Below are 12,541 nucleotides of genomic sequence, written 5' to 3'. Positions count from 1 at the left end.
CATATTTTTTGTTGGTCACAGTGCATGCTAGTAAAAGGGATGTGACTAGGCAGCAGGGAGGAGGGCTGTCTTTTTGTTTTGTCTTGCTGCGAATGCTGCACAGCAGCTTAGATGAAACTCTTTGGGAGGGAAAGAAAGCTAGATGCTCCCCGGGAGAAGCCGTGTCTCATTGCAGAGATAGTGAGACTACAGTTTGAATGCTGCTTTTTTTAAGATCTGTTTTGCCCTTGCTATTCTTCTTTGGAATGCGTAAACAATCACAGGTGTATTCTATTTAACTTGATTTTGTGGATTTCAGGCTGATGTCTTGTAGGTTAAGATCAGTTCATGAAGCAGTGAATGAGAAACTCTGGTCTAGTGGCAAACAGAACGTAAAGAAAACTGATCTACAGACTTTTTACGGTTGCTTAGATGCTATGCAGCCATGTCTAGTCTCTCCATCTCCCCGCGCAACTATTCCCTTTAATTTTGCCCTCTCTCCTGTTTGTTTATACAGTTATCAAACTGCTTATAACTCCCATTGTGATTCTATGATGCTGAACAAGATTCATCTCTGATCTCAATTAGGGCATCTGGGTACTACTTTAACACACACAGTAGGGTGTGTCACTTGCAAGATGAAGTGTGTAGTTTTGCAGTCTAGCCTGGTAGTAGCTGGCATAATAAAGAAAAATGGCCATACTCTGTACAGGAAAAGTTTTTCAGCACTAGCACATAAGATGACAAGTAATCCAGACAGACATCAGTATGGGCAGCCTGTAAGTGATGGACAGTGTGAAATTTCAGTAGTGTCATAACAATTTTATGAAAGCCATTACAATGCATTACGGTATTGATCTGCATCTGAAAACTCAGCAAAATTCTTTAAAAGAAAGACATTACTATATTTTTATTCACATTGCTAACAAACAGATCTACAGTTCATCCTGGATTTATCCTATATCCTATACCCTATATGTATAGTGACTACAGATAGACACTGATGATTTTTACGCATTTTCAAACAATGACTTTGCTCTGGGTAAGGACACAGCTGCAGAAATATTTTTAAAGGGTTGAGTGCCAAGAAATACCTGAAATGAAATCACAATCCTTTGAAACTCCCCGTTTTCTTCTAGTAAGGATTTTGTCTTGTGCTAGAAAATTTCTGGTAATTCAGATATGTTAGTCATTCAGGGATGGATCCACAGAAAATGCAAAGTGGAATGACTAAAAGTTGATTGCATTCAGTATATAGAAACTCAAAGCCTTTCTTTAGTTGTTGACTTCTGTTTCAGCATTTTGAAAAATTACAGTTCATTGCATGTCTAATATCTTTTTTAGCCATTATGTTTCTTGTAGGAGAAAAGAGGAAATTAATGGCTTCAGGACAAAACCACGCAGCAGAAAGCAGAACTCTGCACAGGTACTCATACTTTGCCTAAGCCACTTAGGCTGGAGTGTAACAGTAGCAAAGCCCAACAATGTCCAACAAAATCTAAAAGTTAAGGAAAAATTGATGTTCCTCTGACCACATGTAATAAAGCAAAGCTCATCTGTTTAAAAAGCCTTGGGCGACATGGTCTAGCGTGAGCCGTCCCTGCCCATGGCAGAGGGGTTTGGAACTAGATGATCTTAAGGTCCTCTCCAACCCTAACCGTTCTATGATTCTATGATTCTATTATATGATTGAGAGATACATATATGTTCAGGGTGGTTAATTCTGCCTTTTTACTAAATAGGTATGTAACGTAGTCCAATGCAACATATTGAGGAATGGAGAATAAATAAAAATATAAATAAAGAAAAAAAGTATCTACTTGAAATTAAAATTGCATTTCAACATTATATATACATTTTCTTTAAACTTTTAGGAGGTGGATGAGGAGTGCATTCAGTAAGTTTTATGTCCCCATGGATATGATGTTCAAGAAGAAAAAGAACACAGTAAATAAACTAGTTGTCTGTTATAGGACATATATTCTATGGAGTTTGGGTGAGTTGAGACAATATTCTACCTTCTGATGTTAATAACAACATTGTTTATTTGCCTGGTTTAATAGCAAGTTGAATTCTTCCCTTCTAGCCTCACCCCACCCAAACTCAAGACATTTTCTTTGGCTGTTGAGACATGTACATTTGGACATAGCAAGAGATATTTCAGAATATCTCATTAGTCAGGTGCAGCACATTAGTGCATTACTAGGAGAAAACCAGTGAAAAACACAGCAGTGGAAGTCACAGTACATTTACTTGATGTCTATTTTTTCCAGTAAAAACATTACTTCTAGTAGCAGATGATTTCTTCCTTCATGTTTACTCTTTTCTGATATCTGACACAAGACAATTTTTGCATATTTCTCATTGCCTTTTTTTTATTACCCTCCAGTGAAAATGGGAAGAACAAGACTGTCTCCAAAGAGGCTTCTCTACATCTCTTCTGTCCTAGATTATGCCTTGCAGATAACCAAACTGGCAAGGAATGAAGAGTCTTCTATATTTCTTTAGTCCCCGGAGTATGTGGAAGACAAGAGACAATCTCGCCTTTTAAAGATAACAACATTGTATACATTTTCTAAATCACCTAGAGGATTCCACAACAGGAATGGAATAGACATTAATGCAGAATTAAGAAGTCTAGAACGTCTTAAATTCTTTACATTAAGAAGTTATAATTTTAATCTAAACCTAAGGATCTTGTCCCTAGTCATGTTAATAGAATTTTTAAAGGAGGAGTTACACTGCAAAACCAGTAGATGATATTCCTTTTATTACTTAAAGCTTGGTTTACTGCAGTTTTAAGACAGTACTTCTCATATATTTTCATTTTAAAATACAAGAGCTGCAACATAACAGAATATCAGTAAATCCCAGGGCTTTTATAAGCATACATTATTTTTACAATATTCTGCTTTTAATGTATGATACCTTTTTTCTTCTAATCTTTTTTCTCACAGAGGACCATATACCATTATACATACTAAATAATTGTGCAGTGTTTAAAAATGAGACAGCAGTCATTCACCTAATTGTTACGTCTTGAATACTTTAGAATCCATTAATTGAAAACAGTGTTATGTGGCAAAGTTAGAAAAAACACTTTATTGACAGATGTCCAGCATATAGCACTGGAGAATTATTTCAATGCATAAAATGATGTCTCAGTTTGAGAGTAATACATTATTCTTTTTGCTATCGTGGGAAAAAAGTCCTTCCCTCCTCACCCACTGCACTACTTTTTTTTTTTTTTTTTTTAATTGCATTCAAATTGTTTTGAAAGTTTTGAGCTAGCTTTTCTTCCTTTTGGTATTGTACAAGTTACTGTCTCTAGCTGACACTTCCTTTCTTTATTGGTAAACTATGAAAAAGAATCATAAAATTTAACAGGACTATGGCACCATCTGACCACCCTGCAATGAGGCTGTGTAAAAGTTTCTTCACTATTAAGTGGTAATACAATATCTCTGTTGCACCAAAGGATAGTCTGGGCTCAAATGGGAAGACTGTTAACAGAAACATCTATTGCCTTTCCATAAATTTGGTAGGTACTTCATAGGGGAAGAGCTGCAGGGAACTAAGAAATATTTTTTAATGTGATCTTGCAGATATAAGCACTACAACTCTGGCAGTTACAAATAAATAAAATCTTTCAACCTCAGCTTATTAAGCTTGTCTTTTGCACATTAAATGTGAAATTATTTATGACTCTCATCCCTAAAACTGGATAGCAGCAGCAGTAGTCCAGGAAGCAAAGGCTCACACAAATGTATCTCCCATAGGTAACATTAAGCTTTTGTTTTCCCTTATTTTAAGGCAAGACTTCTTATTTTAATGAATACTCCCTTAGTCTTCCAATGCTCTTTCCAAAGTAGTATCCTTGAGCTTAAATCATGATTCTATAAATATAAAATTCAGTCCTGAGGACAGTCACAATAATCACATGCACAGTGTTCTTGATGGCAAGTCTTATCTTTTTTAGAGTCATTAGAGTTTTATTTTAATTTAATTCCAAGTAATACAATAAACCAAAGTAAAGACTGGTTTAACTACATGCAGAGGATGAAGAAGTCACCATGTCATCAGGTCAAATGCTGTGGTGGGGATCCATGGAGTGTAAGCTAAATATACTGGCTTGTACAGGCTATCAATACTGACCTGTAGTAAATTTGTATCTGTTCTCATTAAGAAGATTTGTTACACTTTGTCTAGGATGATTGCTAATAATGTGTTTAACTCTTCAGTCTGATGCTGACTGAAAAATAAGTTGTCACTTAAGGACAAATACCTCTCATAATAAGGCTACATGTGTGTAGACCGTAATTTCAGCACTCTTTCACAGTGTGGAAAAGATCAAACCACTGTTTCTCACACTTTATACTAGTGTCCTATTTTGTAAAGAGAAGCTGCATTTTGTTTTTCTTGTGGGGAGAAAATATTCACTTAACAAGGATACTCAGAATTAGCAATAATCAATGCAATAAAAAAACCCCACCCAAGCAAAGATTTTTGGACAACCTTCAAATACTTATCTAAATACAACAAACTTGACACTCTACTTGTCAAGGTTAGAATAACGCTTTTAAGCGTAGGCAGAAGATTTCTTATCTTTCTCTAGTCGCATTTATTGGCTAATCCGCTGAGAATTTCTACCTGAATCCCTGACCCCATTTTTCTTTCCTGCAGAGCCTTTATTTCATGCTTGGATTGTTATTGCCCCATCCCTGGCAGTGTTCAAGGCCAGGTTGGATGGGGCTTTGAGCAACCTGGTCTAGTGGAAGGTATGCCTGCCCGTGGTTGGGGGGGTTTAAAACTAGATGATCTTTAAGGACCCTTCCAACCCAAACCATTCAATGATTCTTATATGATACCAACCTACCTTCTTTAGCAGATATCTGTCCTTACTTTGGTAATCTGTTACACTGTTGTTAAAGTGCTCTTCTGTTCTAATCACCATACAACTACACTGCACTTCCTTATCAAGTGCAAGTTGCTTTGAGCTTTGTACTGGGATTGGTATTTGGTTCATTATACATGTGACTTGGAAGTCAGTCCTGCAAATCATCCTGAGAAGATGGTATATCAAGAGTGGGATTCAAATTTGTCAGCCTTCTCTCTAAATCTGAGGCAGAAACAACATTATTCACACTGAAAGTATCTAGTATGCAACAAAATTCTCTTTGCAGTTCATTTTTTCCCCCAAATTTTATCAGGGCCTATAACCATTGGAAAGTGAGATTGTTGTTTTTCTCTTTGATTGTTTGTAGTTTTGGTTTTGTTTTGGTTGGTTGGTTGATTTGGTGTTTGTTTGTGTTCAGTGTATTAAGTAATACCCTTAGCCTCTAAATCCTGTATTCTAGGAAACAGCTTTTTGCTTCCCCCTAACTCCCCTCCCTGTGGAAGAATTGCTAGTCACCAAGACCACTTATACAAGATCTTTTTTGAATGACTTTGATTTCCTTCAGAAAGCTGATTCTTTTTAGGCTCAGTAATTCAGACCCTCAGTATTCAAGTTGTTTTCTCTCATTCTTTCCCCATCCTTTTTTCCCCCTTGGTTCTCTCTTGATTTAAACCTGTGGAAAAAGATCTCATAGGTTTCTTTGTCACCATCTGAGTCTAATTATTGTAGTGAAGGTTTTTCTTTTCATCTGCCACTGTAGACAGCTATTTTCCAAAATTTCCTCTAGAAGTCAATGATAACCCTTTCCTTTACTGAAGTGAAAATCAAAGACGGTTATGCAACTAGCTAGCCTGGTCTTTTATTATGTGAACTATCCACTTATCACTATTTACTCAAACTTTTTGTGTTAAACTATGTGACATGCAGCATGATAATGAAGAGGGGTTCAGCTTTTTACCTAAAGAACCTTGTAAAATGCTTACCCTGGTTTCTTTGTGGGAAATAATAAGATGACATGGAAAAAAACTGTAACTGATTTTCTTTTAAAAACACATCTCTGATTTCTCTGCTATACATTATAAACCCTCTGTGTGGTTTTAATTAAGATTGGTGATGCAGCATTATGTAGTCCACAGATACTGTAATCTATATTTTTACAGTTCTGAAAGCTCACTGAGGGAAGATGACCCATTTAAGAAAAAGAATAAAGGGGTGGGGGGGGAGGGAAAGGTTTTGAGCAAATCTTTCGAGTGAAACATTTTTGTAGCATCTTTACTTGATGATTAATGTCAAGTTCAGAAGTGGTTATATTACCATACCCTAAATGAAACTCAGAAAATACCTCTAGGTCATATGCATAAATGGCTTCTAGCACAGCTTTTCAGGTAAAACAATTTAAACATCACTTAGCTTGCTTATTCAAACTGAAGGGAGAAATTGAATCTATTTTCTTGAAGCTTTTTTGTTTTCCACATCACTTTCTATATTTTGGCTCTCCTTTTGGTGGCTTACCCAGTGTAGATTGATCTATTAATCTGGTGTGTAAAAGCTGAGGAAAAACGGTTTTTTGGTACATCTGTCCAGTAGCTTGGACTTAAAGACTCACAGACAGACATTTATGCCTCTGTATGACCCCATAAAATCAAAACATGCTAGACAGACTCTTATTTCAGCTTTATGGACAAACCTAGCAAAGGGATCATCCAAACCATGCTTCTATTTATTTCATATATATACATATATGTATATATATTATCTATACATATTATATGTGCATATTATATATATATTCTATTTATTATTTTCCCTGCCCATGGCAGGGGGGTTGGAAATAGATGATCTTAAGGTCCTTTCCAACCCAATCCATTCTATGATTCTATGATACTATGACATACATGTGTCTGTATATGTGATCATATGTGCATATATACAATTCTTTATATTTGTCTCCCATGTGGTGATGAAAGAAGAGGATGCAGATTCCTGATGTATTGACAAAAGGCTACTGAAATGTTACTGTATGATCCCTGAGTGGTTGGTGCCAGGTGTAACAGAGACACTTGGTATAGACAGATCATAGACCATGCCTGTCACTATACAGCAAAGATAACTGAAAAGTTGCTTAATCTACAGTTCTCAACACCACTTTGTAGATCAGTGACTTATAAGATTGCAGTACTGAGAGAATTGTTATGGTCTGTTGTGCACTAAATCTAGCTGAAAAATTCATTATATTCTCAATTACATAAATGTGTTCTCACATTAAGTGACTTTTAACAAAATTGAACCAGTTTTTCAAAGTGGAAACCCAATTCTTCTAGATTAAGACAATAATTTGAAAAATTATAACATTATATGAGCTGACCAATTTTCTTGTGATGGGGTATCTTTTTCTCCTTGTTGCCTTGAAAAGAGGCTTCTTTTTAGATGAAGTATTTTAACCTATTCCATTAGCATATGAAATTTTAATAAAAAAAAATTCTGAGTTGGAGTGCTTTTTAGTTAATAATCCGAAAGGGTTTTTATAATTCTAATTTGACTTCTAAGACATGCTTGCGATCTTAAGAAACATTTGGTGTACTTGGCAGTGTTGGTTGAACTAGAAGATCTTAAGGGTCTTTTCCAACCTAATTGATTCAAATAAATCTATTTTCAAATTATTAAATCAAATGTTTTCCTACTTGGAAAATGATTTTATTTTCCTATGATTTTTTTTTTTTAACTGAGAAATCAAAATCCCCAAAACTTTTGTTAAGGTGATTATGAAACATAAAAAACAATAAAGAAAAAAAAAAAGGAAGAACGGCTTCTTGTTGCTTTGAGGATTTGAAATACATATAGTGCAGATCTCTATTTTCTCCTACCGAATTGACAGAGGGCAAGTAGCAGTCTTACCAAGTTTAATTTTGAAAGAGATTTCACAGCACTAGAATGCTCCTAAAATAAATGTACTATAGAGCATGAAAAGTTCATGATCAGCACTAGCTGGGTTCCTCAAATAGACTAATTTTTCCATGACATGATACCTCTTGCTGAACAGAAACTACAGAGAGATTATGTGACTTATGCATACATGGAGGCTGAATACTGTTTGATCAGTTAACAGAAGTTAACTTTTTCTGCTTTTGATTCACTTTATGTGATCCATCATAATAAAAAGGTTTTCTGATGTATCTTTAGTCAAGTTCAATCACTGGTATTGCAGTGCCTGTGAAAATGTACTCTTCCATTTGAAGGCACACACAGCAAGTACATGCACAGATAAGTAAAAGAGGCTATCCTTTCCAAATATGTGCTTGTACAGGAAAATAAAAGAAAACAGCATGGGAGACAGGCCTAAGAATTCAAAGCAAAAACCTTCTACACTGCAATGAGCTGTGATTTAACAAGATACCAGCATAAGAGAATTTGCTGTAATAAAATATGTTCCTGATTACCACATCGCAGTCATTTATTTTCCTTCATGAAGCAAAAGAGCAACTTGCTGAGAGGCTGCAAAGAAGTATACATGCTCCTAGGAGAACCTACAGGCTTCTTTGTTGCTTGCTGTGTACTGTTGAAATGTCTGAGCACGACATGACGTGCTATTGAAGTATTGAACAGATGCATCATCTCATGTCCTGAACTGTTATAGCCATGTCAGCACAGTCCTGCAAAACCTAAGCTCAGTAGCCCTGGCCTACTTCTTCACAGACACATTGATCCAGCTTATTTTGCACTTGCACCGAAGCTGCTGCCAAGACGACTGCCTTGCACATCCCTACCATGTTTCTAAACATTTCTGGTTTCATTTGTAGAGATGGTGGTGTATAGTGGTGCAGTAGATTGAAATTGCTTTTCACATATTAAAAATATTTTACTTTAGCTTTGTATCCACAGTGCTAATGGAAAAAAAATTCATATATAGTTTTGGATCAAGATCCTGATTCTAGTTTTGTTCACAGGGACTAGCTGAGTATCTCTGCACATGCAGAGTCAGCACGCCCTAAGGTGCAACAGAACATTTGCCTTCTGTGTTTTCCACTCATTTGTGGATGAGGTGAATCTATTGCAGCAATCTCAGTGAAAACAACATTGAAGAGATGCTGATATGCCCAGCATGCAGCTTCATTCTGTACTTTTCTGGGAGGAAAGCTGTATTTTCCCCAGTTCCTTCCACACACAGAGCAATGAAGGATGATATTAACAAACAGGAACTGTGGTTGAGATTGAAAGCACTATCCAGAAGGCAGAAACAGCTTTATATAGGCAGAAAAATAAGTCTTCTAGCACTAAAGGAAACTTTGATCATAAGTGGCTTCTATCGATCCCCTTCTCATGCCAAGAAGTCCCCAAGCTCACAGTGCTGAAATAAATACATGCCTTACTGCAGGCAATTCCTTCTTCACGTGGCCTAAATGGTGATTTGCATTCAGGCAAGTTCTGAATGCTTCTAACAGCTATCCCTATATTCCATGCCTGTGCATTGCAGATCTTTCTGCCCTCTGCCTGGGTGACTTCAGCCCTTTTCTTGGCTTGCTTGATATTGAGGATCCTTGAAGATCTGAACTGCAGAGGAAGGTGGGTGATAACCCGATGAGTTCACGGATAAAATTAGCTTGAATAGTCACAACTTACATGATGTCTTACATCTTTTTGGGTCTTCAGCTACGTGGACCTAGTGAAAGGTGATGTAACCAGATGAATACTGGAGAATCCCATAACACCAAAAGAAATAAGGATGGCAGAATTCCTTGGTGTAATCTTAGAGATGGACAGCTGATACACAGTGTTGACAAAAAGAGAGACACTAAGGATCTAGTTAAGAGAAAAATAATTTCTGTTTTCGTATGAAATCTAGCAGCAGATCTCAGACCCAATTTTACTTAGTTGAAGATATAGCCCTTCAACCGCCTACATGAGGGAAAGTTCCTTCCTGGGTTAGTGTCCAAATCTTGGTGACTTGACTGAGTTCACTGTGATAAAGATGTAAAGAAGAAGAAGTGAAGAATGAGAATAAGATCCTACTGTGAACTAGGGTCCAGAATGTGAAGGAAGACCTTGCTCTACCCTCCTAGGAATAGAGAGTATTGACAATGTGTCTGTGTCTCTGCTATTCCTTTATGGAATATTCTGTTGGGCCCTAAGAATGGTTCAACACTATTATTTCAAAATAGTCATAATTATTTCACTGTGACTATACTAATCATCCTGAGCAAGATGAAGTATTTTCATTACATTTCCACCCCCAAGAGGTTTTTCAGCCTCCCTCAACTATCAAAAATAATGCAGAACTCTGCTGGGTCATAAAAGACCTTTCCAGAAACAGGAAAGTATGGTGTGGGCACAAACCACTTTGGTAAGGGAAAACTGAGGAGTGGTGCTGTATGATGAAAAGTACCAGGCTTCTATCATTAACATAAATAACTAATACAGTCAAACTCTCATGGAGTATCTGTACTTATCTAAAACACAGAACACCACACATATATAAGAACTAACAGTAGTTAGGCTTTGTTCTTTTTTCATGTAAAAACAAGCAATGCCTTTGAAGATGGTAGGGTGATACAGATTTATCCCTGCTGATAATGTGCCCTCATGTTAATAGACTTCATTTGGCACACCATGGGTATGTGTAAATTGAAGGACCCAGGAGCACTTTCCTGTTCTCAGAATAGATACGCACACTTGCTGTTTCTGGCTTGCGCATCAGGATCATACTTGTGTGTGTACACATACTCTTTCCTTCAGAAGAAAGGCAGGCAGGGAGAATGGGTCAGGCTAAAAGATTATTTTTCTTTCATGTTCAGAAGGGGTGTCAATCTAGATTAATAAGAGGTCAGAAAGCTCGGTAACAGGGTGGAATATACCTTGTTATAACTGGTATGATCTCTACCTGCACTTTCTTTGGAACTTAGAAGTTACCTGAATTTTTTTTTTGTAGAAATAAATCTACAATGTAATATAATAGTGAAGCACCCCCAACACTATCTCCCCACCCAAAAAAGAACCCCAAACCACAACCATGTTTATTGCAGAGATTGGTTGATGAAGCAAGTATGAAAAGTTACATTGGTTAAGTTCTTGAGACAGATGTCACGATAGATGGTTATGTATCTTCAAGTTAAAACTCTGTGTTCTCAAGCAAAGATGTCCTAGCCAGCACATTCAGCCAGCACACATTCAGCCATACACCATCCTCCTAGAAAGTCAGCAAGGCATTAGTCCTAGAAATGCTCTCACAACAGGAGAAGCAGCAATGGTATATTATTTTGGAGCAACTGGCATAACACGGCCTTCAGCAATGGAAAGCACACAGTCTTTGCTGGTTCAGGTCACTCCTCCCGATGTGTCACACCAGATGTTTGGCTATTTAGCAGCTTTAAAAATGGTGAGAGAATCGAAACCTTTAATTCTAGCTTTGAAAGCTAGAATTAAAGCTTTCAATTCTCTAGCTTTGAAAGCAAACCAGTTTCGGAAAAGGGCTCTGAAATCTTTTAACAAGACAAAACAGCTGCCACGCAGAAGAACTAACAACAAATCAAGTCAAATGTGCTCTACATCCTTACTGGTATTAATATGACTGCTGAGGAAACACATGTACAACAGCCATGGAACTGAATTTTGCTAATTCATTCAGCAGAAATTCTTTATTCTTTGTCAGGGTAGAGGATTTGGGGCTTGTAGCATGTCAAAGACGCTGGTGGAAGACAGATGTGTTGACAGAAGGGGTCTGTATCAGCCATTTTGAAACTATTACTGCATTTTGGAGGACAGAATCTTCCACAGCTTCAGTATTTATGGATAATTTACAGAGAAACAAAGCTTAGATCATCAAGCTAGAGAACAGAACTAACACTAAGAGTCTCCAAAGCAGTCATACAGTATAATTAAGAAAATAAAAGCTTTAAATCCCTTCTAACATGAAGCAGGCAGTAGCATTCAGTCACAGAAACTCACTTTTCAACTGGGTGAAACAAATAGGTTTAAATAGGCCACTTTTTGTAAGTAAACAGTCAGCTAAGACATATGGGTAAGCTGAAAATGTTCGTTATTAGTGAAGGTAGAATTAGAAATACATAATTAAACCAATTATAATTACTACAATGCAATATTTGGGCCCAAATGATCTGCTAACAGTTCTTTTTTTTACTTTTCTACTTTTTCCAAATAATGAAGACATACTACACTGCAGTGAGTACAGAGGATGTTCTGGCTCTGTAGACAATAGTTTAACCTTCTATACAGTGCAACTAATATCAGATTTTGGTATGACTCTACGCAGAAAAAAAACAATTTTGAAAAATTAAAAAAAAAATGCTGATTTACTCTGTTCCAGTTAATTTGCTCAGAAGTACGTTGGGGACCATGAGAAATAGCAAACTCCTTTTTCAAACTTTATAAGCTTCTGCCTTAAGAGAGAGAATAAATTGAATTCTCTAACTTCTTGTGATGTCCATTAACTATGTTCAATAAAGTTTAGTTGCATGTGGAATAAGTAGAATCTCTGCAAAGCTTTTCCTGTATACATCTGCACAAAAAGAAAATAAAGAGATGGGCTCATCAGCAGAACCTGTTGAAGCTGTTTTTATAGTCTGTGGGCAGCTGAAGAAGTGTGGAGGGGGCTGAGTTCAAAGCAAACAGTTGCAGTGGTATAGACTTATGCTTGGAATTCTCTTAAAATAA

Source organism: Strigops habroptila, chromosome 2 (assembly GCF_004027225.2).
Source record: "Strigops habroptila isolate Jane chromosome 2, bStrHab1.2.pri, whole genome shotgun sequence".
Lineage (NCBI taxonomy): Eukaryota > Metazoa > Chordata > Aves > Psittaciformes > Psittacidae > Strigops > Strigops habroptila.
Note: the sequence above shows the minus strand (reverse complement) of the source record.